Consider the following 27,695-nt stretch of genomic DNA (forward strand, 5'->3'; position numbering starts at 1 on the left):
GGCAAGACAATGGGGTTAAGTGGTTTGCCCAAGGCCACACAGCTAGGTAGTTATTAAGTGTCTGAGGACGGATTTGAACTCAGGTACTCCTGACTCCAGGGCTGGTGCTCTTATCCACTGTGCCACCTAGCCACCCCACATTGTGCTTTCTTTAAACAAGTCTGTTATCTATATTATCCTTTCTATATTGGGTTTTAATCATTCAACTCAGTCTAATCAAATAGAATGGGTCAGATCTAGAAAGACAGGAGGCCCTTGCCTGGTAGGATATCTCAGTGTGTTCTGTCTGGATGAAGTGACTGGATGTCATTAGTTTTTTTTGGGGGGGAAGTTTAATCATTTAAGCAACCACACCCTCCTTAGATATCTTCCAGGGTGTGATGTTCCTGTCATGGAGGTGGGAGAAGACTTCTGGGATTATAATAATAATAATAATAATAATTAATATTATTATTATTATGGGAAGCAAGATATTAAAAGTTCAGCTGGGGATTAGGAAATACTTCTCAGTTCAGGACTAACACACACTTCCATAGCCTTCATTGAGTTATCCAGAGATTTCTGGACAAGTACCAAAAAACGCCTATACATTTTATTGGGAGACAAATGCTAATCATAAAACATTCTAACTGTCCTTGGGGATAGCCTGGCTATCTAAGTTGGACACCCCCTCCTCCCCTGTGGGCTCAGAGTTCCCCAGTGGATGGAATGACTCAATTGTCAAAAGTTTTATTTTGAAGGAAATTTGTATTTGACTGTTTAAATTGTGTATTTGTTATTTATTTTGCATATATTTTGCATTTTTTTATCTGCTGCATCTCCCTCCTGAAGGCTACATTAAGGCATGGACTTCGTTTGGTTCAGAGCTGGCATATCAAATGTTAATGAATGCTTACTGAAAGGACTTATTAAACAAAACTCCTAACCTGTCAAAGACCTTCAAGTACAAATTTGATTCCTTATAGGATAGTGGTTCTCAAACTTTTTGATCTCAGAACCCTTTTACAATCTTTTTAAAATATATATATATATATATATGTATATATATATATATACATATTACAAAAATGGAAAAAAGAAAAAGAATGGTTCCATGTACATAGCAGAACATAAGAGAGTTTCCCTTTCATGAAAACCTATGTAATAAATCCTACACATTTTAAAGCAACCCAACTTTTCTTTGTTTCCTTCTAGATTTTCTTTTGTTCTCTGCTGTCACTTTTTAGTTTTTCTTCCTCCCAAGGCTACAATTAAATGTGAATATATACATGTATATACATATCTATAAAAGCACACATATGTCCATAAACATATACATAAATGTAAGACCATACTGTGTATATTTCTATTTATCAGTTCTTTTTCTAGAGTTATACAGCATCTTCCTTCATAAATTCAAGTCTTTCCATTTTTTCTAAATCAACCAGTTCATTATTTCTTATATCACAGTAGCATTTCATACACTCTTAAAAATTATTGAGGATCCCCCAAAGAGTATCTTATATATGTTAGCATTTACTAAGTTAGAATCTAAAATGTTTTAGTATTGTTGCAAAAATAGTTTTGACCCTGCAAACTCTCTAAAAGGGACTTGGGAACCTTCACAGATGTTTAGAGCACACTTTATACTTTGACAAATGCTGCTAAAGGGCAAGAGATCACTCAGATCAGGGGTCTTTAAAGTGAAGAGTAAGGGCCCTGGAAAGTCCTGGCATAACCCCAGGGATATACAACCAAAGAGTGGAAAGACAGGTTATTGTTGTCACCAAATGTGGAGCTAATCTTGTTTCTTCAGAACAATAACTAACCTCTACCTAAAACAGTTACTTCTGCCCCTACCCCTTGCCTCTCAGATCATCCTATGGCAATAGAAAATACTTCCAAGAAAGGGCTCTGCACTTAAGAAGCAGTGACCAGAGAGTAAGGGCTCCAATTCCCCACACATTTTAATGTAGGGTATGGCAAGTGAATCTCACAGCATGAGTAGGCATAGAAAGATTACAATCTATAATAAAGGTATAATTGCATTATCTTTCCGGGCCAAGCTTACCTATCTTCCAGACTTTTCTGTAACTGCCACAGGTTGTCCCAAACTCAGAGTCCTTTTTGACTTGTCATTCTCCCTTGACCCACATCCACACCTACAATGGGTTGCTTAAATGAAGCTTTCATCATCTTTAACCTGGACTATGTGGGCAGCCAAGTGATACAGTAGATAGAGTACCAGGCTAGGAACCAGGAAAATTCATTTTCCTGCATTCAAAACTGGCCTTAGACAAGTCACTTAACCCTGTTTGCCTCAGTTTCTTCCTCTATAAAGTGAGGAGAAGGAATGGCAAACCACTCCAATATCTCTGCCAAGAAAACCCAAAATGGATAGTCAGTAATGTCTGAGCAACAACCTGGACTACAGCAGTAGCACTCCACTCCCGTGGTTTCCACTCTTTCTTTCCTTTCTCCAATCCATTCTCTTCCATACAAATACCACAGCGATTTTGCTAAAGAGTAGGTCTGAGAACATCACTTCTCCACTCAACAAGTGATTCCCTTTTGACTTTAGGGTCAAATATTATTTCACCTGTATCTTATTCTTTAGGGAAAAAAAACTATTTTTCTTAAGTTACATAATGCACACAGAAGTATGGTTAAGGAGTAGGGACTGGACCTATGATTTTATTGATTTAATGAACTCCCAGATAGTAAAACTTTCTACCAATACATGTGGGAACTTTTTTACAATTTACAATTTTAGCAGTTTGCCTAGAGGAGTGGTATCAAACTCAAATAGAAAGGGGGTCATTAAACCACACCTGCAGGTTACATATCTACTTTGAAAATCATATAAACATGATCTTCATTTTATTGTAATTTTATTTATTTTGTTAAATATTTCCCAGTTATGTTTTAATATATTTGGGGTCATTCAGGAATATTGAGGATAGAATGTGACCTGCATGCCATATTTGACATCTGGACCAGAGTGTATAAATCTTAAGTGATTTGTCCAAAGGCATACAGTATGTGTTACTGGTGGGATCAAACACCAGGCCTTCCTGGCTCAAAGACCAACTCTCCTTTCTTTTTTTTTTTTTTCCAAGGCAAATGGGGTTAAGTGGCTTGCCCAAGACCACACAGCTAGGTAATTATTAAGTGTCTGAGGTCACATTTGAACTCAGGTACTCCTGACTCCAGGGCTGGTACTCTATCCACTGTGCCACCTAGGCACTGAACTCTCTGTTCTTTATGCAACCCTTCCTCTCAAAACATGCATATAATTTATAAGTCAGTAAACATATTATTAGAGCAAGTGATTCTCTGTCTCTGTCTGTCTCTCTCTCCCTTTTCCTCCCTCTCCTCCCCATTTCTCATTTGCTTTTTGCTAATGGGGTACAAAAACTGAAAAACAATTTGGGGTAACTTTTAGCTCAACCTTCAGATTGAATTAAAACCAGGGTACTCCAGCAGAAGCATTTCCTTAATCTTGGAGCTGAAGGATTTTTATGTACACAGCCTGTGGAGATGAAAGCCTAAAACCAGAATGATCTTTTCTTCATAGACAGAGTTGAACTAGAATGCTTTTTTTGCAGCCAATCGGTCCTTTAGAGCTGAAGGAGGGCAATTGTTCTGCTGATAATCCCAGTGGAATAAATAAAAATAAAATAAATAAAATAAGAACTTTGATTGGTGGAAAGACCTCAGTGGAGATAGTTTTCTTAAATGCTAATGACCTCCTAGTTTGCAGTGTTGGAACAGAGCACAAATCTTCAAGCATTTTTGACACTTTGCTAATGAATTTAAACTCCCTCTGGTTTCATAAACAGTAGGAGGTCCAGATGTATAGCTCTAGCTTATTAAAAACCCACCCCGAGGGCTTTCTCCTGGGGCTGGGAGAAGAAGGGGCAGAGCAAGATGACTTTTCCAGCTGTAGTATCTTTGTCATGTCTCTCTAGTTTCTGAACGGAACTTGGTATATTATAAAATGAGTAAAAAAGAAACATTATCATCATCATCATCATCATCATCATCATTATAATCAGATCCCCACTGGAGTAACCATCCATTATATTCTAATTCTTTTCCCTTGACCAATTTTCTTAGATTTTATTTTATAAATTAAAGTTTATTCCTTTTTATTTTTAAGCATTTAATTTTTCTCTCTCCTTTCCCCACTGGAAAAAATAAAGAAAAACAAAACTCTTAACAAATAAAACAAATTTCCACATTGTCTAAGTCCAAAAATATGACATTTTACAAACTAGTATATAACCCCATCACAAAGGAGAAGGTAGAATTCAAAGTCTTTGAAAGCATAATTAATTATTGTATTCTTTCCAAATTTTCATTTTTTTATAATGTGTGATAATATAAATTATTCTCCTGGTTCAATTCACTTCACTCTAAATCTCTTCACACAAGTCTACCCAAGTTTTTCTGAAGCTGTCTCTTCTTTCATTTCTTACATTACAATAGTATTCCATTACATTCATAGAACACAATTTGTTTGATTATCTCACAACTGATGGACACTTCCTTGGTTGCAATTTCTTTACCATTACAAAAAGAATTGAGATATACATACATACACACATACATAAATACATATATATAATATAATATATATATATAATATATAAAACATAGAGGATATGTTCCTCTTTCTTTGATTTCCTGGGGTATAGTCCTAGTAGTGGTATTAATAGGTCAAGGGATATGGATGGTTCAATAACTTTTTGGGCACAGCTCCAAACTATTTTCCCATTTGGCTGAACTGATTCACAGCTCCACCAACAGCACATTAATGGTGCCTGTTTTTCTGAAGTTATTCTGACATGTCATTTTCCTGTTTTGTCAACTTTGCCAGACTCCATAGGTATATATATATTGGAATCTCAGAGTTGTTTTCATTTTCATTTCCCTAATTATTAATGATTTTGAGCATTTTTTCCATATACCTCTAGCTTGTTTTTTCGTTCCTTGAGAACTGCCTGATTATATCTTTTGACCATCTATCAATTGATAGTTCTTATTCCTATGAGCTTGAATTACTTTCTTATAAAGTGATTACACAAAAAGCAAAGGAAGCTGAGGAGAATTTTGACAATTTAACAGGGAAGAGGGGAGAAGGTAGCAGCCAAACAGACATTTTGACCACAGCTTAGGGACCAGAGCAAATCCAGAGAGTCTACACCAAATGTTTAGGAGAATGGTGTACTGGAAAAAGAAGCAACTAGTAAGGCAATGGAGGGGCTGGGATGATTGTTGGTACACATCTCTTTTAGAAAGAGTGTGCTTCCTCCTTATCCTGGGGCAAAGGTCCTGTCTCCCCATGCTAGTTATGATCATCCTCTCCATTCCCCAAAGATGACTATAATGTGTTTTGGGGGGATAAAATAAGGAGAGGGAAGCCTATGTTTTTATAAGTTCTTTTCCCTTCAAAAATAACACTTTGAAAATTTTTTGTTTTTCAATAAATATTTATTAAGCACTTATATTATGTGCAAGCTGACAGGCTAGGTGAAAACATCTCACTTTTATATAACAATCTTACAGCTTAGCTTTATTAAACTTTCCATATATATCACACATAGACAAAGTACTATTTGGCATTCAAAGCCCTTCATAGCCTTAGCTCCTTCCTACCTCTCCAGTCTTCTTACACATTTCCCAATATGAGCTCTCCCATCCAGTGACACTGGCCTCCCTTCCCCTCCCCCCCTTCCAAGAACAAAACTCTCCCTCTCTCTGCTCTGGATGTTCTTTCTGACTGTTCCCCATGCTTGAAGCATTCTTCCTACTTTGCCCAGTCTACTGACCTCCCTGGCTTCCTTTAAGTCCCAACTAAAATTCCCCCTTTCACAGGAAACCTCCCCAAACCCTTCAATTCAAATGTCTTCCCCTGTATTTGTTATTTCCTATTTATTATATATCATGGCTTGCTTAATGTCTGTATGTTGTTTTCCTCCCAATCAAATATAAACTCCTTGAGGGCAGGGACTGTATTTTGCCCCAGTTTTTAGCACAGTGCTTGATTATTAAACATAGAAATAACAACATATTGATCCTTGTAATATTAATTCTCCAGATTTCAGCCAGTTCCAGAAGTTTTTTTGATTGACTATTCAGCTATGATCATTCAGCCTTGAAAACCCCTGTATATGAAGTCTAGTCAATGGGCTTGGGAGTGGTTGGAGATTGGGTAAGGACATAACCAAAGAAAAGAAAAGAAAAGAACCTGGCATTGGTCAACCACCCCCAAATTACAGTAACCTCTTAGTCTTGGGCCTATGTTTCTTGGTAACAGTGAAAAGAGACTGCCACCTATCGATGAGAATCTGTATTAACAAGCAAACCACAGTTGCATTCTGTTTCTTATATGAGATTGTATTCAGTGATAAAGAGCAAAGAATCTCAAATTTGAGAAACCTTGAGATATTATCTTGTTCATCCCCTGTCTTCAGGCAGTGCCTTTTTTTTTTTAGATTTTTCAAGGCAATGGGGTTAAGTAGCTTGCCCAAGGCCACACAGCTAGGTAATTAGAACCCAGGTACTCCTGACTCCAAGGCCGGTGCTCTATCCACTGCGCCACCTAGCCGCCCCCAGGCAGTGTCCTTTTGAAAACCATTCAGAATGAATGAGAATCTATCCTCTGCATAGAATAGCATATAATTCTACCATATTCTAATCATTACCTAATATTTTTATATTGTAACATATATCAGTTAATGATGTAAAAGACTGTAAAGTATCAGTTAGTGATGTAAAAACAATCCAACAGAATCACAGAATATCTGTTGGAAGGTACCTCAGATAGAGATAATCTAATACCAATTGTTGATATGTAGATAACTTTTTAACATCTGCAAAGCACTTTTTATGCATTAACTCATCAGAGCCTCAAAAAAATTCCAGTGAGTTAATTACTATGTAGAAGTTCTTAATCTGGGAAAATGAACTTAAAACAATTTTTTGATATATTTAAAATAATTGGTTTTCTTCATAACATATGTTTTATTTTTATCCATTTTAAAATAGGCTTTACCAGAGGTCTATAGGCTTCACCAGACTGCCAGAAAAAAGTCATGACATAAGGAAAAAAATGGTTGAAAATGCATGGATTGGTAGCATCATAAAACCTATGTTTATAGATGAGGGAAAAAAACAAGACAAAGAGAAATCTTGATAACACAAGTAGTAAGGGTCAGAGTCAAGATTTGAACTCTTTTTTCCTGATTCCATGTCCAGGCAATCTGATCTGTTCCTGAAATTTTATTTATTTAGTTAGTTTAAAAATATATTTTATAAATCCCTGAAAAGTGGTCATTCAGCCTCTATAGAAAACTTCCAGTGATACAGAACCAAGTCCCTCCTGAGGCAACTCATTCCACTTTGGAAAATGTTTCCTGATATCAGACTGACATATGCTTCTCTATAACTTTTACTCATTGATCAGGCAGAATAATTTTTACCCCTTTTCCATGGGACAGTCCTTTATTCATATACACTCTCCACTCCACAGCCCCACTGCAGGTCATCTCTTCTCCAGTTCCATCAAATGTCTCTGTCCTTTCAGTATCTTGGTTGCTGTCCTTAAGTGTACTTTTAGTTAGTCTTTTTAAATCTGATGCTCCAAACCTTGAAATATTATAAATGGGGCTTGGTTGCTTGACAACTTTGGTCAGGGCCTTCCTCCTGCCTCTACCATCTCTTCCTTTCTTTATCCCCATAGCCTTGGGTAGGAATTCATCCCAAAATAACCATCCCTGCTGCAGCTGCCACTAAGCCTCCGTTTTCTCCCTGCCTTTATCAAGCAGCTGAGGAAGATCTGATAAAAAAGTTGAAAAGAACTAGTTCAAAGACAGATGCCTAATGGAATGTTAGAAAAATAACAAAATGATTTTGTGTGACAAGTTATGTCGATGTAAAAAACATTTATATAAGAAATAGTTCTTGAATATCAAATCTTTTCTTCCTGTTGTCTTTTATTATAAAATTAAAGATGTATTGGGTATAGCAAAAAGTGAACTGATCCTGGAGTCAGGAGACTTCTATGTGAGTCCAAGCTTTATTATTTCTTGTCTATGAAACTCAGGGAAACCTGAGTTCAAATTCAACTTCAGACATGTACTAGATGTATGACCCTGGGTAAGTCATTTAACTTCTTTATGTCTCAGTTTCTTCAACTATAAAATGGGACTAATAATAGAATATACCTCACAGGGTTATACTGATAATCAAGTGAGATGATATTTGTAAACTGTTTAGCATAATGTTTAACACATAGTAGATGGTTAATAAATGCTTCCTTTCCTTTCCTTTCCTTCCTTCCTTCCTGCCTTCCTTCCTTTCTTCTTTCTCTCCCCTCCCTCCCTACTACCCTCCTTCCTTCTTTCTTCACCTTGAACAAGCTGTCTAATCTCTTTAGACTTCAGTTTCTTCCTATCTAAAATGTGGATAATAAAATTTGTACTACTGCAAAAGGATTTGTTTTTGAAGCACCATATGAGTGTGGGCCATTACAATGAAAAATTTATACTTCAGACTACAAAAGTATACTTAAGAATGAAGTCTAAGGAAAATACAAAGAAAAAAGATAATTAGAAAAATTAGATTTCATCAGAAAATTTAGTTTCAAAATTTTCAAAATTACAAATACCAGAAAATGTGTCAATCGATGGTAATTGTTTGAATACAGGGAGATGGAAAACCTCAAAACTTTCTCAATTTGCTTATTTTCCCAAAACTCTGTTTCTAATTGCATCAAATTATTGCTTTTCTTTAAATCTAACATTTTTCTTCATTATTATTGGGAGATTCCAGTGAGGGACTTAAGAATTCTTGACCCTGAGGGCAGCTATCCCTATATCCAGAAGGACACATACTCTTTTACTAATTTTCTCCATAATTCTCTTTTTCACATTGAAAGTAATTTCTTGCATATGTGCAACTTCTTTTAGCAATCCTCAGCCTTGTGACCCTTAAGGCAGCTAAATCTCTGAGTAGGGAGTTGAAGGAGATCATCTCTATAAGTCCATTCCAATATGACTTTTAGAATTCTACAGATAAATTTTGTAATTGTTCAGCATCTTAGATGCTTAGATTCCTCCTGGAATCAGGAGGACCTGAGTTCAAATCCAACCTCAGATATATAATAATTACCTAGCTGTGTGATCTTGGGCAAGTCACTTAACTTTATTGCCTTGCAAAAAAGCAAAAAAAAAAAAAAGCCCAAATATATATTTAACATTTTGCCTACAGTGCCCACTGTGATAAGTGTGAGGGACATAGAATGAAAAGCAATTCATGCTGTCAGAGTCGGCCAAGTTATTGAGCATCTATAATGTGTCAGGAACTATATAAACCCTTGGGGATACAAAGAAAGGTAAAATTGGGAAGACTTACATGAATTGATACATGATCAGGACCAGGCAAACACAATAACAGCAATATTGTATGATGATCAACTGTGAATGACTTCACTCTTCTCAGCAATACAGTGATCCAAGATAATTCCAAAGGACTTATGATGAAAAATGCTATGCACCTCCAGAGAAAGAACTATAGAGCCTAATCAAAATGCTTGCCTTCTCAAGAAAGGAGAGGGGCAGGAGGGAGTTTGGAGCTCAAAAATTATTTTAAAAGGATATTAAAAATGGCTTTTGCTTGCAATTGAGTAGGAAATAAAATAAAAACTTTTTTTTAAGGTTTTTGCAAGGCAAATGGGGTTAAGTGGCTTGCCCAAGGCCACAAAACTAGGTAATTATTAAGAGTCTGAGGCTGGATTTGAACTAGGTACTCCTGACTCCATGGCTGGTGCTCTATCCACTGAACCACCTAGCCGCCCCCAGATAAAAACATTCTTAAAAAAAGAGGGAGAGGTAAAAGCTAGCCCCTGTCTTCAAGGAACTTCTAATCTAGTGGGGGAGAAAACATGCAAACAACTATGTTGCAATCTATATCCTGGATAAACAGGAAATAATCATGGAGGAAAAGTGCTAGAATTAAAAGGTATCAGGTAGGGCTTCCTATAGAACAAGGGTGGGGAAATCTATTTTGTACCAAAGGACATTTGTATATTCATAATATCATTCTCGGACTATACAAAATTATCAACTTAAAAATTAGCCTATTTTTTTGATCAAACGTAATTAATTCACTCCTAAAAAAAACTCCTAGATTTATTGAATTTTAAGTTCCATCTGCAGCCCCAGACCAAATGATTTCTCAGGCCTTATACTGCCTGAGGGCCAGATATTACTATCCCTGCTGTAGAAAGTGGGATTTTCTCTGGGGATTTCAAGGAAACCAGGAAAGCCAGGAAGAAGAGATTAGAAGGGAGAACATTCTATACTTTCATTTTACTGGTGAATTTTAACATGTATATAGTCAAGGGATGTAAGTAATTCATTGTTGTAGACAGAGTTCATTAAAATTTGGTTAGGCGTGGGGGCAATGATCAACCTTGATGGACTTGTTCATTCCATCAGTGCAACAATTAGGGACAATTTGGGGCTGTCTGCAATGGGGAATACATCTGTATTCAGATAAAGAACTGTGGAGTTTGAATAAAGTCCAATGACTATTTCCTTTAATTTAGAAAAAAAAACTAATATCTTGTTATCTGATCTTGCTATCTCTTACACTTTATTTTTCTTCCTTAAGAATATGATTTCTCTCTCATCACACTCAATTTGGATCAGTGTATACCATGGAAACAATGTAAAGACTGGCAAATTGCCTCCTGTGGGGGTGGGGGGAGGGATGTAAGATTAGGGGGAAAAAATTGTAAAAACTCAAAATAAATAAAATCTTTAAAATCAATAAATAAATAAAATCTTTAAAAATAAAAATAAATTTAGTTAGGAAGTTTGGTTTTAGTTTTAGTTTTAGTTACAGTTCAACTGACTGTATGAATTCAATCTAAAATATTTATTAAAAGTCTACTACTATATTACAGGCACTGGACTCCCTTCTTGCAGGAATCCAAGTCTCCCTTGGATAAGGATTGGGGTAAGATATTTTAGAGATAACTAATATTGATGCTATGCAACCCACATCTAGACAGACACACCAATATACAGCATGCACCACCCCCTAGGTCTGTAACCCTGGTCAGATCACTTAACCCTCTTTGTTTTAGTTTTCTTCTCTGTAAAATGAACTGAAGAAGAAAATGGCAAATCATTCATTATGTCTGCCAAGAAAACTCCCCAAAGGAGTAGTGAGTAGGTGGACATGACTGAAATGATTAAACAACAACATAAATACATAGTATAATATAAGGTAATTTAAATGAATGAATGAAAACCTATTAAATGCTTGCTATGTGCAAAGCACCATCTTAAGTGCTGTAGATTCAAATAGAGAAGCACGATAGTGCCTGTTTTTAAGGAGCTCATATACTGAGGGGAAGACAACATATATGGAAGGTTTCAGTTACAAGTTAGGTGGAGAGAACTTTATTTAGGATGTATTACCAAACTTTGACTTTTGTTTAATGATAAAAATCATATCAATTTCAGCTGTTGAAGCATTTGACAATATTAAAGACTTTGGTGGCAATAACTTTCCTTTCTGAGTCTTTAGAAGCTATGATCTTAGTACCTGCAGAAACAGTGATCAAATGGCATCTTCACAGAGTTTATTTCCCAGGATGATGACTGAGGTCACTGGGCTAGAAAACTACTTTTCCCAAGATTTTTGGGTTCAGTGTTCAGGTTCTGCAGGAAGATAGTTTTTATGATGGTCTGGCTTACCTGGCCCATTTACCTCTTGTCTCTCCTTCAGGGTGCCATGCCGATTGAGTTAGGTTGGCTTGCCAGCTATATGGGTGACATTTGTTGATCATTGGTGGGGTTGACTGGCCTTTCCCTATTAGAATTGCTTCCATGGATTATGAACTGAGGGATGCATTGGAAGAAAGTACTAGAGAGATAGAGGACTAATTGGTGTTTGGGGAGTACTGCCAATTCCCACAGAGCTCTTGTGGCTATTTGTCTATTAGTGGCAGTTGGTCAACAGTTGTTACTAGTGGTGATGGGGAAAGTGGGATCCTCTCCATAATGATTTTTCCCCTTAATGATGGGGACTGAAGAGAGCTGATCATTTGAGGGGTAAGGGATAGACTACCATTCCCAAGACTCTTGGGTTAGGCTCTCTCTAACTGAGAGGAGATGGTAATCAAGGTGGTGATGGTGGTTTATTTCCCTGACTATATATGTATATATATATATATATAGATATAGATATAGATATATAGATATATATATATGTTCCTTCTTTTTCTCCCTCAGGGTTGTTGATACTTGTTTCTTGACCCCCCTCCATGAGGTTCAAGGGGTCTTACTAAACTATACTATCAACTTAAATTTCAATTTTTTTGTACATTTTTCTATAAAATGAAATAAGATTGGCTTTAGATTGAATCATGGCCCTAACATTTTGCAGTTTTTATATTCAATGTTGTCATGGAAATCTTTGTCTTACTTTTGAATTTCAAATAGAACCTAGTAATAGGAACAAAAAAAAGCAAGTACCAATTTTTCAAATTTGGCTACTGCTGATATGCATTCTCAGCAAACCCAAAAGAAAAGAAATGACTGAAGACCAGTTTAAATGACAGAGGGTTTGTTCATGAGGTACTTGATTCTGGTAAGAGTTTATATAAGATGACTTATGGTTTAAGTTAAAGAATGATAGAAATAGTTGAACCATTGCCTTGTTGCATATTGCAATAAAATAGCGGTCTAAATAAAATATCTTTTACCCCCAACAGGAACTTTCTGGCAGGGACTTTTAAAAAAGAAATTATGGAACTGAGACTAATTCATGATGGTAGGATAATAATGTGTCCATTATAAGCATAAGATTTTGTGATGAGCAGGACAAAGTAGGAAGAAGGTGAATCTTTAAAGAAGAAAAATGTAATATTAAAAACAAAACAAAACAGATCAAGATTTGCCAGAGAGGGTAAAAATAAAATTGTAAAGGAAAGACTTTCTGTCTCTGTCTGCCTCTGTCTCTGTTGGACCCTTAATCATGTCTTCTTTTAGATTTTTTTTTTTTTAGGTTTTTTTGTGGCTTGCCCAAGGCCATACAGCCAGGTAATTATTAAGTGTTTGAGACCAAATTTGAACCCAGGTACTCCTGACTCCAGGGCCAGTGCTTTATCCACTGTGCCACCTAGCCACCCAATCATGTCTTCTTTTAAAAAAAAATACCATGATTAGTGGGAGGTCTGCTGAGGAGAATTCTGCTGTTTTGATATACATATTTGTTAAATGGATGAATATTACTGAAGAAACACTTGATGAGAAAAGGACATGGAATTTTCACACTTTTATCACTTTTTCCCTTATCTGACAATTCATTTCTACCTTTTCTAATTCTTTCTTATACAAGAAATCTTAATCAGAACTAATATCCAGTCATCTTGGGTGTTATCCTAATTTATTATCTTAGAGCTCATTGTCATTAGTGTCCTGTCTAAACTTTGGCTTCTGAATCTGATCTACCTAGAGAATGATTCTACATCAGAGAAGGACTCCTAATTAATCTAAATAAAATTGATCTAATGATCTAGGTAAAAACTGAGAACAATTCCCTGTACAGTGTTTGTGTGCTCATGTTTTGCTAATGTCATCCTTCCTCCACTGTCTCTTAAAGAGTGACCTTGAACCTTTACCTGAAGGTTCAATTAATACACTAAAGCCAAAAACTTTATGGACTGCCAAATTTCCCTGAATTCCATTCCATAAAAATTTTTTTAACCGGTAAAAGTACTTTAAAAATATTTACAATTTGATTAAAATTATATAACACCCTTTCTATCTGTGTAGCAGCACTTTTTAATAATTGTCCACCTTTTACAGAAGGGCAGATAGGTGGTACAGTGAATAGACTGCCAGGCTTGGAGTCAGAAAGACTCATCTACTTTAGTTCAAAGCTGTGTGACCCTGAGCAATCACTTAAATCTGTTTGTCTCAGTTTCCTCATGTGTAAAACAAGCTGGATTAGGAAATGGCAAGCCACTTTAGTAATGTTTGTCCTTCATTTTCAAAGAAGACCTCTTGGTCCTCTGATGTCATCATCAGGGAGGTGATGCTACAACAAGCACATGAATTGGATTAGAGTGAGGGGGGGTGCTGTGATAAGTGACCAGACTCATTTTTTCCTTCAGAATCATCTGGGTCTAGTGGCCAGATATGAATCAGGATGATTAGAGATGGCCCTGGATGCAGGGTAATCAGGATTAAGTGACTTGCCTAAAGTCGCATAGCTAGTAAGTGTCCTGATTCCAAGGTCACAGCTCTATCCTCTGTGCCCCAGTGGATTGTTTTGCCAAGAAAACCCCAAATGAAATTATTAATAGTCAGACATGACTGAAAGTAAGTAAAAACACAGACACAGACACACACAGACACAGACATACACACACACACACACACACACACACACACACACACACACACACACACACATCACATACAGAGGAAACCTTCCCCAACCTCTACCTTCCTATTTATCCCCATATATATGGCTTACTCTGTATGCATGTTGTATTAGTTTGCATATTGTCTGTCCCATTAAATTGTAAACTCCTTGAGGGCAAAACTGTCTTTAGCCTCTTTTTGTATTCCCCCAGCTGCTCATTTCAGTGTCTGGCTGATACTTGTAAAAATGTATCTCAACTGATTGATCTGGCAAAGAACTGGAGACAAAGTGCATATTGGATTGAAGAAAAACTAAACAAATTGGAATACACAAATGCCATATTACTGTACTGTAAGAAATGACAAGCATGATGAATATGAAGAAGCATAGAAAGACCTGCATGAAGTGGTACAAAAGGAATGCAAACTGAGTGAGGAAAACAATATACATAATAACTACATCAATGCAAAAGGAAATAGCCACCACAAACCAATCAAAAGGAATGTTGCTGAATTATAAAGAACAATCTTGTCTTCCTCATCCTCCTTTGAGAGGTAGACATTTCACAGGTATGGTAAATTAAATGGAGTGTCAAATCTTTTCAATCTGTTGATTGGTTTTGATGATTTTTCTCTTTTCCTCTTCATTTTTTATTAATTTTTTTAAATAAGGAAGTGGGCAATGGGAGGAATTCAGAGGGAAATGTAAAGTGTGTAAAAACAAAAATCTATTTTTGAAAAGTGATTGGATCAAAACTGACATAGACACATTTTGCTTGGACATTTCCAAATTAATATATTCATTCTACACAATGGATCCTTCTACATTGAATTAATATCAAGGGCATGGCACTATTATAATGGCAAGGGTATGCACAGAGATCAATGTAAAATTCTGATGCAGGAATTAAGAGATCTTTAATGGGGGCTTTCCAAGATTTCCTTTTTGGAACTCCCCTCCTCCCCCCTCAGCCTACATACTTCTTTACATTGTTATGATAAAATCTTTTTCAGTAATTGTAAAAAGAAAGGGTATGTTTTCCAATGAAAATACATTTTAGTAGTTAGGGTGTGTTTTGGAGAATTCACATAGTTCTTTTTTTCAGGTATACTTAATTATCCTGACATCGTGAATGCTGAATAAATGGCCATCCCTATGAGCAAAACATTTATCAAGGTTTTAAAGAGTAACTAGAATTCTATGGGTGCTATAGAGTACTTGGGAAAAAGTCATCCTCTTCCTCAAGAGCATACAGTCTCATGGGGAATTCAAGATGATACCTATATATGTGTATATTAGAAATAACACGGCATTTTGTCTCTCATTCCTTTTCCATTGCATTGTCTTCCAGGCTTTGAATGTACTCTCTTCGCATCTATGTCTCTGGGGACATAGTTTCCTTCAAGACTTCAAGTCTTAACCTTCTGCTTGAGGCCTTTGCAGATTCCCATTCTCACCTCCCATCCCTACCATCCCACCATCTCCCACTGCAGTATCTTCCCTGATAAGAGATTTTTGTATCTGTTTTGTATGTGTTTTGTTTAAACCTTTGCAAAAAGACCCTTAAATAGACTAGTACTGGGGCAGCTAGGTGGCGCAGTGGATAAGGCACCAGCCCTGGAGTCAGGAGTACCTGGGTTCAAATCCGATCTCAGACACTTAATAATTACCTAGCCATGTGGCCTTGGGCAAGCCACTTAACCTCATTTCCTTGCAAAAACCTAAAAAAAAAAAAAAATAGACTAGTACTTATCTTCTGAGAAAAGTTTAGGATTGTTAAATACATGCAAAGTTGTTGGGGTTTCCTGAAGCTGGGATGTGTTTACACATCCTTAAGGGAGGAAAACCCCCTTCCAGTAGTTAGATATGTGAACTGAAAAATATTAAGTAATGATATTGTCCTTCTAAGAAAGGCATGAAACAAGCATTATCCTAAGTTTATGAATAATAGAATCCTGAAGAACAAACTGAGTCCTGGAGAAAGTTATTGATTTTAAAAGACCAAAGTTACTCATTGCCTCCTAGACTATCGCTGGTCTCCTTGACCTTTGTCTTGCCACTGATCTTCAGTGACTCTGGAGGAGAGAGTGAGACTGACATTTTGCACAGCTCTGCCTCACTTAAATCTAATTCATGGTTCAAGTAAAGAAGCTCTAAGATCACCCTTATTAATGCCTTTGATCCTCTTGGAGAACAAAGGATGAACAACAGCAAGATACAGGGACACTGCCTTCTAAAGTAAACAACTTTGAATGACTTGGATGAAATAAGGAGATTGTAAGTATCATAGACTGAGTCTTCTTTACCGCAATGCTTTGAACATGAAAGTCAGTGTAGAATGAGGCACACATTTTTACACAAAGACAATGTAGAAATTGCTTGACCGTGCATGTTTGCATCCAGGGTTTGTTTCATCTTTATTTTCAATGGGGATAGAGGTAGGGGAAAGGGTTGGCTGAGAGGGTTGCCAAAAGGAAAGAGAGCCCCTAAAACATTTTTTAAAGATTTTATTTGGCTTTTGAATTTTACAATTTTTCTCCCAATCTTACTTCTTACTTCCCTCCCACCCATGGAAAGCAATTTGTCAGTCTTTATTTTGTTTCCATGTTGTACATTGATCCAAATTGAGTGTGATGAGAGAGAAATCACATCCTTAAGGAAGAAACAAAAAGGATAAGAGATAACAAGATCAGACAATAAGATATCTGTTTTTTCCCCCCTAAATTAAAGGGAATAGTCCTTGAAATTTGTTTGAACTCCACGGCTCTTTATCTGGATACAGATGGTATTCTCCATCGTAGACAGCCCAAAATTGTCACTGGTTGTTGCACTGATGGAACAAGCAAGTCCATCAAGGTTGGACATCACCCCCATGTTGTTGTTAGGGTGTACAGTGTTTTTCTGGTTCTGCTCATCTCACTCAGCATCAGTTCATGAAAATCCCTCCAGGCTTCCCTGAGTTCCCATCCCTCCTGGTTTCTAATAGAACAATAGTGTTCCATGACATACATGTACCACAGTTTGTTAAGCCATTCCCCAATTGAAGGACATTTACTTGATTTCCAATTCTTTACCACCACAAACAGGGCTGCTATGACTATTTTTGTACAAGTGATGTTTTTACCCTTTTTTCATCATCTCTTCAGGGTATAGACCCAGTAGTGGTATTGATGGATCAAAGGGTATGCTCATTTTTGTTGCCCTTTGGGCATAGTTCCAAATTTCTCTCCAGAAAGGTTGGATGAGTTCACAGCTCCACCAACAGTGTAATAGTGTCCCAGATTTCCCACAACCCTTCCAACAATGATTATTATCCTTTCTGGTCATATTGGCCAGTCTGAGAAGTGTGAGGTGGTACCTCAGAGAAGCTTTAATTTTCATTTCTCTAATAATTAATGATTTAGAGCAATTTTTCATATGGCTATGGATTGCTTTGATCTCCTCATCTGTAAATTGCCTTTGCATATCCTTTGACCATTTGTCAATTGGGGAATGGCTTTTAAAAAATATGACTCAGTTCTCTGTATATTTTAGAAATGAGTCCTTTGTCAGAATCATTAGTTGTAAAGATTGTTTCCCAATTTGCTACATTTCTTTTGATCTTGATTACAGTGGTTTTATCTATGCAAAGGCTTTTTAATTTAATGTAATTGAAATCATCTAGTTTGTTTTTGGTGTTATTCTCCATTTCTTCCTTAGTCATAAACTGCTTCCCTTTCCATAGATCTGACAGGTAAACTACTCCTTCATCTTCTAATTTGCTTATAGTATTGGTTTTTTTTATGTCTAAATCTTGTATCCATTTGGATCTTATCTTGGTAAAGGGTGTTAGGTGTTGGTCTAATCTAAGTTTCTTCCATACTAACTTCCAATTTTCCCAGCAGTAAAACATTTTTTTTAATGTACAGAAGAGAGCATAAGAAGGAATAGAAGGAACCTAGACATATAGGACAATTTGTAAGTTATATGTTGAGTTTATTATATATTTAAAAAGAAAAATAAATTGTATATAACAGAGATTCACAGATTTAGAGACAATGTTTCTGTTCTAGTTTGTGTACAGAAATACTCATTTCATTTGGTGTTAAAGTTCAGAATTTTAAAAAAATTAAGAAAAGTCAAGTAAGAAGAATGATATCAGAGCATGGGATATAGATTTTTTGGTTTATGGTTCAGAATACAGGAATGATAGGCTTCTGGTCAAGGATAGAGTACAATTAACAAATTCTGGTGAGACAGTATTTGTGTGGTCTAATCAAAAGAGCTTTAAAGAAAAAGAGAGAGGGAAAAGAGGGAAAATATGCATACTACAGCAATGCACACACATGTATAGATATGTATGCATGTATTGTCAGATGCACAATGCATGGCTATGAACATACATGTATGAATACATATGTCTCTATATCTTCACCAAGAAAGATATTATAGTCACTAGAAAGAAGAATAGCAATTGAGATACCTAGAAACTTCCAGGAAACAAAATTCAAGTTTAAGGATGTAGTCACAGAAAAGGGTCTAGAGAATGAGAGAGGGAGAGGAGAGGGAGGAGATATATGGATAGATAGAAAAATAGATTAGATTAGATACATAGACAGAAGATAGGTAGATGATAGATAGATTGATTGATTACCAGGAAGTGGCATGGTGGACTTGGGTCCCTTAATGAAAAATTTAGCCAAGCCAGGAATCCCTTTATGAAATGCAAATTAGTGAGTCAAAAAGGAAAGAAATCTATAGAATAAAGAATGATAAGGGATGCTGTTATATGACCCTTAGAAGTCAATGCTCTGGGATGGCTAGGTGGCGTAGTGGATAAAGCACCAACCCTGGAGTCAGGAGTACCTGGGTTCAAATCCGGTCTCAGACACTTAATAATTACCTAGCTGTGTGGCCTTGGGCAAGCCACTTAACCCCCTTTTGCCTTGCAAAAACCAAAAGAAAAAAAAATAAAAGAAGAAGTCAATGCTCTGAGTTCAGCAGATGAACTTGAAGAGGAACCCAGCTTTTGAAAGGGTGAGTAGAAAACACATAGAGCTCAAAAATGAAAAGCTGTAAAAAAAAAACAACCCAAACCTGTAAGAGTGAAGAGAAGCACAATCAGAGGCCACTGTTACAAAGGGGCCACTAAGACCCTGAGAGAGTGAAGCTACTCTGGCCAATTGGACATGAAGTGTATTCCAACAGAAGTTGATCTCCTTTAACTCTCCCTGGATCCAAAAGCAGTAATCCTTTATCTCCAGTCTTCCTTTTAAGCTTTTTTGTGGGAGCCCTTTCCTTTAGGTATAGGGAAAATCTGTTTACCTTTCTTTGTTTTAAATGTTTATTTTGTCTTTGTAAACAATATTAAACAGTAACAATTTGCTAGTTAAGTATAATTATTGGGAAGATATTTAGGAGGAGACAACTGAGAGGAAAAAGATCCCCAGAGGACAGATAGAGATAAAAATTAATGGCAAAGTGTTTTACCAGAAGTTCTAATTCTGAGAGGGGTCTTGGAGCTAACAAAAAAAGGTAATTATCTTAACTATCCTTTGATATTACTTCCTAGAGAGAATAAGGAATGTTTAATATCAGGAAATTCAACTGATAAATAAGTCAGTAGTAGAGTAAGGGACAATTAGGAATGGTTGAACAATCTCAATTACTATAGCATCCCTTTAACCCTGCTATCCAAGAAAGGAGCCAGTAGTAAAATTTATGTCCTCAAGTGTCTATATTTGCTATTGTTGTTGTTTGTGTCCAACTATTTGTAACTACACTTGGGGTGTTCTTGGTAAAGATACTGGGGTGGTTTGCCATTATCTTCTCCAACTCCATGTACAAATGAGAAACTAAGGCCCACAAGGTTAAATGACTTGTCCAGGATCATATAACTAATGTGTGTGAGACTGGATTTGAACTCCTGAAGATGAGTTTTCTTGATTCTATGAATCTAGACTGGGAATTCTATCTGCTCCATCACATAGATGGCTACAAGACTACTTAAATCCCTTCTAATTCTAAAAAGTTCTGTGATTCCCAGTGACAGTAGTAGGTCAGTAGGAAAGACAAAAGAAAGGATATATGTTTCCTAGCTTCTAGTCTAATGCTCTAATTCTCTAAACTATATTTTAAGAGCTTGCAAATATAATTTAGAAAAATCTAATCCTGTTTTTACTCATATCTTTGCTTTCAAAAAATGTCACACTATGGGACAGCTAGGTGGCATAGTGGATAAAGCACTGGCCTTGGAGTCAGGAGTACCTGGGTTCAAATCCGGTCTCAGACACTTAATAATTACCTAGCTGTGTGGCCTTGGGCAAGCCACTTAACCCCGTTTGCCTTACAAAAAAAACAAAAAAAAATGTCACACTTTAGGTTAGGTAGTGGCTTCACAGCCTGGGATGCTATTAAGTAGGTCAAACTGACAAGTATTTATGAGTATTATTTGGTATTGTGAATAGAACTGGAACTATACTGGGGGAGTATAGGGTATAGCCTTTTTTGGGAACAGAAAGTTATCTCTTAGTCAGTGGTCAGTTAACAAACTGCTGAAGTTCTGAAAATATAAAGAAAGGCAAAAAACCCAAATCAATCAATTCTTGCTCTCAAGGAACTCACAATATAATGGAGAAAACAACATGCAAATAACTCAAATAACTGTAAAGCAAGATATATACATATATATATATATATATATGTATATACACACACAGTATAACTTGAAGAGGGGAAAGGCACTAACATTAAAGGGTACATGATACCATATATAATCAAATGCTAAACTGACAATTACAACCGGATGTATAGTGACATTTTGGAAGGCTCAGGAGTATTTTAATTTCATCAACTTCTTCTTTTCTTTGTAACTAATCCATATCGCTCCTGTCAAATCTACTTTCTCTACCCATCATTTTGACCATGCCATTGTGCTTCTTAAGAAACTGAGCACTGAGTGTTTTGTTTAAATAGGTACCAAAGCCTTTGAGTTCTTGAGTTCCAGAGGAGAAATCAGACAGTTTTAACATGCTTGTTAAAAAGCTTAGTTCTTTATCAGGCATAGAAATTTTGGACCCAAGTATAAAATGCTTCTTTTCTCCTTGTTTTGCTAATTGAAAAATATATTTTTCACTACCGTTCCCTTTTTTCCTTCTTCAAATGTCTAAGGTTCTAGAAAGATGTCTGGAAAGAAATATATCTCCATTCTTATTTTTTTTTCTCATTGCCTTTTGAACTTTCCTTAAGCAAACCTTACCCTATTTATGTGATTCATTTCCTTCCATTATTTATTTCTTTATTATTTACATTTACTTTAGAAGCTGAGCAGCTGGTCTTACAAAGGTGAATCCTGAAAGATTGTGGTTTAAGTAAAAAGCTGTAATATCCAAAATCTATTATTTTAAAGAACTTAAAAGTGTTTTTCTAAATCTCTGCTTTATTAATGAACTTGTATATCTATCTGTCATTCGGAAGAGGACCAATGACATTATGGGATGAAATAGAGTGGCACAAAGACACAAGTCTCACTATTTCTTCCAAAGTCATCAAAATCCAGTGACAAGTCAAAAAATCAGGATGACTTGGCGATGTCTTGGCAGTGGATAATTTTGGTGTTTCAATGTGTCTTGGTATCTTTAGCCACCTTCATGACCTTTGAAATAAATTGTTCTCACCCTCCCATTTCACCTAAAGAAGTCTTCACATGCTTGGGGTAGACAACCCCCTAACTCACTAATGATATGCTCAGTTAGGAGGGGAGAAGATCCTAATATTTCTATTTGTATACTCTTAAGCTTTTCTGTGTTGTTTAGAGGGTTAATATCCTTAGACTTTTGAATTTATTTCTCTTTGTTGATAGGAAATAAGATAGAACATCAGAGCAATCAGAAGAACAGATGGTTTACATAGAAAAACACAATTAAGGCATTTCATTTATGAAGTAGTTGGAAGTGCAAAATAATTAATAGAACTGGCCATTTTTGGCAGCAGGAGGCTGTGACCAATGACTTTGTCTTTAAATGCTTCTGGGCATTCTGGGGTCCTATTTTTTGAAGTGCTGAGAGTGCTGTCTTTACCTGTCTATATTTGCTAGAGAGGAAACATAGTTCCTACTCTAGATTTGGAGTTCAGAGTTCCTGGGTTTGAATCCCCAAACTTTCACTTATTTAACTGTTCTTTGCTTCCATTCTCTCAGTTGTAAAACAAATAGTTATGTACTCCTTACTCTAAAATTATGATCCTATGATTCTATGCTTGTCTCACTTGGTTATAAAGGAGGGAGTAGAAAAATTAGAAGTCTGGGGAGAGAAATCAGGAGCCTGGCTATTTGTTTAATTGAAGGTGAGTCTGAGATTGTAGAAAAGTATATGGGGGGGGGGGGGGGGGGCAGCTAAGTGACGCAGTGGATAAAGCACCGGCACTGGAGTCAGTAGTACCTGGGTTCAAATCCAGTCTCATACACTAAATAATTACCTAGCTGTGTGGCCTTGCAAAAACCAAAAAAAAAAAAAGTATATGGGGAAGACCCAGAGGATCCCAAGTTGACCTGGTGATAGCCTAATGCAGAATGCCATTCTCGTTTTCTGGAAACAGTAATCATAGGTTAGACATCTTGGCAAGAGATTTTCATTAAGGTTAGGTTAGGAGAATTTTAATTAAAAGTTACTCTGGAAAACTTAAGTACCACACAGTCAGGAAGTTTTCATATATACATTTCTAATTGCCTTAATCTGAAGTAGATCTTAAGGCTGTATTTGTCATTTCATTGGTAGTGAAGAAGATTTTGTGCAGCTTGCAGGACAAGAATAGATCTCTCTAATATCACCCTCCTTTTTAATTTTAATTTCATTTTTCTTTTTTCTTAATTCCAGGTAAACAAAAATTTTTAATATTTTTTTAAAAATTTGAATTTCAAATTCTCTCCACCCTTTTCCAAGGGATACTTTAATCCTTATCAGGAAGGGAAGCAGGAGGTTGAAGTCAAAAACTGGCTCTCTGCTCTTCTAAGAGAGAGAAGGTACCAGGCTAACAATTATATCTAATTTTTAAGCTAATTCCTGGTCACCATTTCTGAAAGGAAAAAGGAGGACCTCAAACTTTATATTAATGTGTCAATTCTACAATGAACATTCACATTGCAAATAGCAAAGAAACTCATTTAAGTCTATAGAAAAACAGAAATCAGGAAAAGAATACATTTGAGAATATATACCACCCAATACAGATTGAAGAGGTTCTTCCCAATAGGTGTAGATAACTTCAGTTCAACCAATAAAAGAGAGACCCAGATCTCACTCAAAGAGGAAAATTCATCTAAATCTCTAATGTACTAAGCTAGGGATAAGAACATGAATAAGACTGACAACTTTTTTTATGTTCGCTTCTTCCCAGAGTCTCTCCCTTCAGCAACCTGAAGAGAAGTCAGTATCACCATCTTCTTTCTTGAAGCTGGAAGCCATAAGGATATAAAGAGACTGAGTAGAACAGATTTTTCTTCTTGCCCATTCTTGCCAACTCCACCCTCATACAGATATGGAGCATTGATTTCCACCAATGAGGAGATAGTCCCACACCAGGAAGTTTGAGGGGTTGGCTTATACAGGGATTTCTAGGTGAGGGAATTCCATTTGCCAGGGCAGGTTAGCACCTTCCCTGTACCTTTTAGTCTTAGAGAGTTGACTAGAACATTCAAAGAATAAGTGACTTGCCTTGGGTCACAGAGCCAGTATGTGTCTAGGTCTTTCTAGCTTAGAGGACAGCTCTTTATCCGCTATGCTATATTACCCTCCCTAACCTACTAAATTATTTCTAAGTTTGTATATTCTTTTTTTCCTGTGAAATTACATCTATAAAATGCACATGAAAGGTCATGGAACAGTGAATAAGAGGATAGTTTTAAAGTCAAAGAAAGCCAAGGTTTAAAACCCCTAACTCTTTCATACTGGCTATTGTTAGGCGACTCTGGCAGGCAATTTAAAATCTCTCTTTGCTCCAAGCTATAAATTAAAGAGAAGGTGCATTAGTGGCAACTATTACAAAAGATGAAATCACAGACCTGGGGAAAAAAAAAACACTCTTGTGGAGCAAAAGGGAAGAAGGGAGTGGATACCTTAATTGAGAATTCTATTAGAGTGATGGAGGCAGGGAGGAGGGAGGCTACTAAAGGATTAGGTATAGGCAAACTCCAAAGTAAGAGCCAAAAGAAAATTCAAGAGCCAAGGATGTAGGAAGAATGGTAATTACAGTTAGAATGAACAAATCAGGTAAGTTTAGAAAATGGTGAAAACAGAGAGTTCTGGGATCAAGGCAAAATTCCCTAGATTATGCTTCAGGAGGAACTGGAATTCTTAAGAGACCACTCAAGAGAGATCTGCCACAGGAGCAAGGTTTTCTAATTGTATTTTGAAGATGGAAAGCCCCCCCCCTCTCCAAATATACAAAATATACACACATATTTATAGCTAAATATATCTGATTATGAGTGAAATTCATCTTTTGGTCTTATACATATTCTGAATCCATTTTATCCCTACCTATAAACACTTATGTATTATTTAATAATTAAAAATTCATAGTTTTATAGTGCTTTAACATTTGCAAAATGCCTTCTCTCCCAATAACCCTATGAGGTAAGGACTAAGATTCTCTACTATGACTGTCTCTGGGAGGACCATGGTAGTCCTGTAAAGACAGGTTTGAATGCCAGGGCTGTTCTCTACTGTAATCAGCCCTCCTTGTCACTGACTCCATGAGCACTATATTTTTTTTTTTTTAGATTTTTCAAGGCAGTGGAGTTAAGTGGCTTGTCCAAGGCCACACGGCTAGGTAATTATTAAGTGTCTGAGGTCGCATTTGAACCCAGGTACTTCTGACTCCAAGGTCGGTGCTCTATCCACTGCGCCACCTAGCCGCCCCCTTTGAGCACTAGATTTTAAAGGAGATTTCATAAAAAAGAATGCATAATACACTTTGTCATTCACACATATTTCTTGAATTTATTTCTAGAGGAATGCCTTTGTAAAGCAGTTTCTGAGAAAGAAACAAACTACAAGCAGCCTCTTTCCAAGGCTTTCAGTGGAAAACTTCATTTTGGGACTAGTTTTTCAACAGGAAATGGTAGGGCTCCTCCTATTTTTCCCTTTCTTTCATCTTTGCACCCTAGGTCTTTGCAGGTAGCTAATGTTCAGGTTTCCCCTTTTCCTCTAGATCCTGAAAGACATCACAACAGCAATCCCACAACAGCAACTTCATCTTGCTACATATTGAGAAGGCTCTCAAATGCTGTCAAATTTGCTTAATTAATGTCTTGGGATGCTGTGATTTCAATGGGTTAATGAGTATGTTTGTTTTCTTCTTTCCTTGCCAGTCATTTTTTCCTCCTTTCCATTTCCTATGCTAGAGATTTCCTATTGAAAAGGAATCTATCTTAGCAAACTGTTTAACCCACATGACATCCATCAAAAAAAAAATGGACAAAAATAATTAAAAGCTCTTGTTGAAGTAGCACAGTAGCATTAAATTCAGTTTGATATTTATGTAACATTTCACTGGCCTAAGGATGTGTGGTATCTTTAAAAATGAAAGGGAAAGGCTGCAGTTTCAACAGATTTGCAATAAATCTTTTATTTTTTTCTTTCAGAATTCCTTAGTTCAGTTTTACCAGGGTCTTGGGAAGTGAAAAACGAAAAAAACGAAGAATTTCTACTCTTTTCAGTTAGGGCCAAAAACCTAGTAACATTAGCATAAAATAATTCACTGCCCAGGCTTGCAAATATTATCATACACATGACAGACCTTTTATGTCTCTATGTATCTCCCTCCCTTAGTGACAGGGAAGCTGTTGGACTCTAGCAACATCGGAGCCCTAACATCCATTGGGTGAAAAAGACCAACTTCTTCCTTTTGGTAGGTAGAGGCTAGCTGATGCAATGGCCAATCAGGTGCTTTGTATCTAGGAGAAACATGGCATAGAAAGCTATTTAAATCCAACCAGAATGATGTAAGCTAGGGTGGCTGCTGTAACCAAGCTTGAGGAAAAGAGGGGTGGGGAGGAATGGGACAAGCAAGGGTTAGTAATAAGGCAAACAGAAAGGAAAAATCTTGTCAGTCTGAATTATTTACATTATGTTGGACTGATTCCAAGAGGAGAAAAATCCAAGTGACCCACCATACCTGGAGTTTGATCTAAAATTTTAAAAGTTTTAAGGCTGCCTCCTTCTTCCAGAAGGGAGAAAGAAATGAAAGAATGCACAGTATTCTCAAGTACTGAAGCAATGTTTTGGGGGTTTTTTAAATAGAATTTCTTTCATAGGAAGGTTGGGTTCTTGTAATGTTAGATTGAACAAAAGCCTGCTCTGCTTTTTTCATAGATAGGACTTTAACTGAAGACTGGACAACCTCTCATATGTAATTATGTAAATTATATATATATATAATATATTAAACTATATTTGCAATATAATAATTATGATATCTTATATTATCACCATATTTTCATAGAATCTTAAGGTTTGCAAAGTACTTTACATAATATCAATCAGTTAACAAATATTTATTAAGTACCACCTATGTGCTAAAAACTGGGGTCACAAATATGATGAATAAAACTCCTTATTTTCAATGAGCTTACATTCTAAGGAGAGAGGCAAGTAGTTTTATGAGTTGTGATTGTTGTTCAGTTGTATACCCAAACTCCATTGAAGATTTTCTTGGAAAAGATACAGAAATGATTTGCCATTTCCTTCTCCAACTCATTTTATAGATGAGGAAACTGAGGCAAACAGGGTTAAATGACCTGCCCAGGGTCACACAACTAGTAAAAGTTTGAGGCTGAATCTTAGCTCAGGTCTTCCAGACTGTAAGCCCAGGGTTCTCTCCACCAAACTACTAGTTGCTATATGAGTACATACATTCACACATACATATCTACTCCCTCTGAGATAGATTGGAGATCTATATATTCAATAAATATCTATAGCTATAGGCAGATATAGATCTCTATATAAAGAAATAGATCTATCTATCTGTCTGCCTGCCTACCTACCTACCTACCTACCTACCTACCTACCTACCTACCTCCAGGGCAGCTATGTGGTGCAGAAGATAGAATACGTGGCTTAGAATCAGGAAGACTCATCTTCCTGAGTTCAAAAATGACCTCAGACATTTACTGGCTGTGTGACCCTGAGCACATCACTCAACCTTCTTTGCCTCAGTTTCCTCACCTGTAAAATGAACTGGAGAAGGAGATAACAAACCACTACAGTAATTTTTCCACAAAAATT

The 27,695-nt window shown here is 36.5% G+C and overlaps 1 protein-coding gene across 1 annotated transcript in view; it reads left to right on the top strand.

Moving 5' to 3' along the window:
* ARMC2 (armadillo repeat containing 2) overlaps window positions 1-27,695 on the top strand; it is a 389,015-nt gene that overhangs the window by 151,036 nt on the left and 210,284 nt on the right. Inside the window, exons 4-5 of the mRNA XM_074187300.1 lie at window positions 10,955-11,007; window positions 14,642-14,999. The gene's annotated coding sequence lies outside the window, so the exon portion shown is untranslated. The remainder of the gene's footprint in view (window positions 1-10,954; window positions 11,008-14,641; window positions 15,000-27,695) is intronic.

This window comes from Macrotis lagotis, chromosome 5 (assembly GCF_037893015.1).
Source record: "Macrotis lagotis isolate mMagLag1 chromosome 5, bilby.v1.9.chrom.fasta, whole genome shotgun sequence".
Lineage (NCBI taxonomy): Eukaryota > Metazoa > Chordata > Mammalia > Peramelemorphia > Peramelidae > Macrotis > Macrotis lagotis.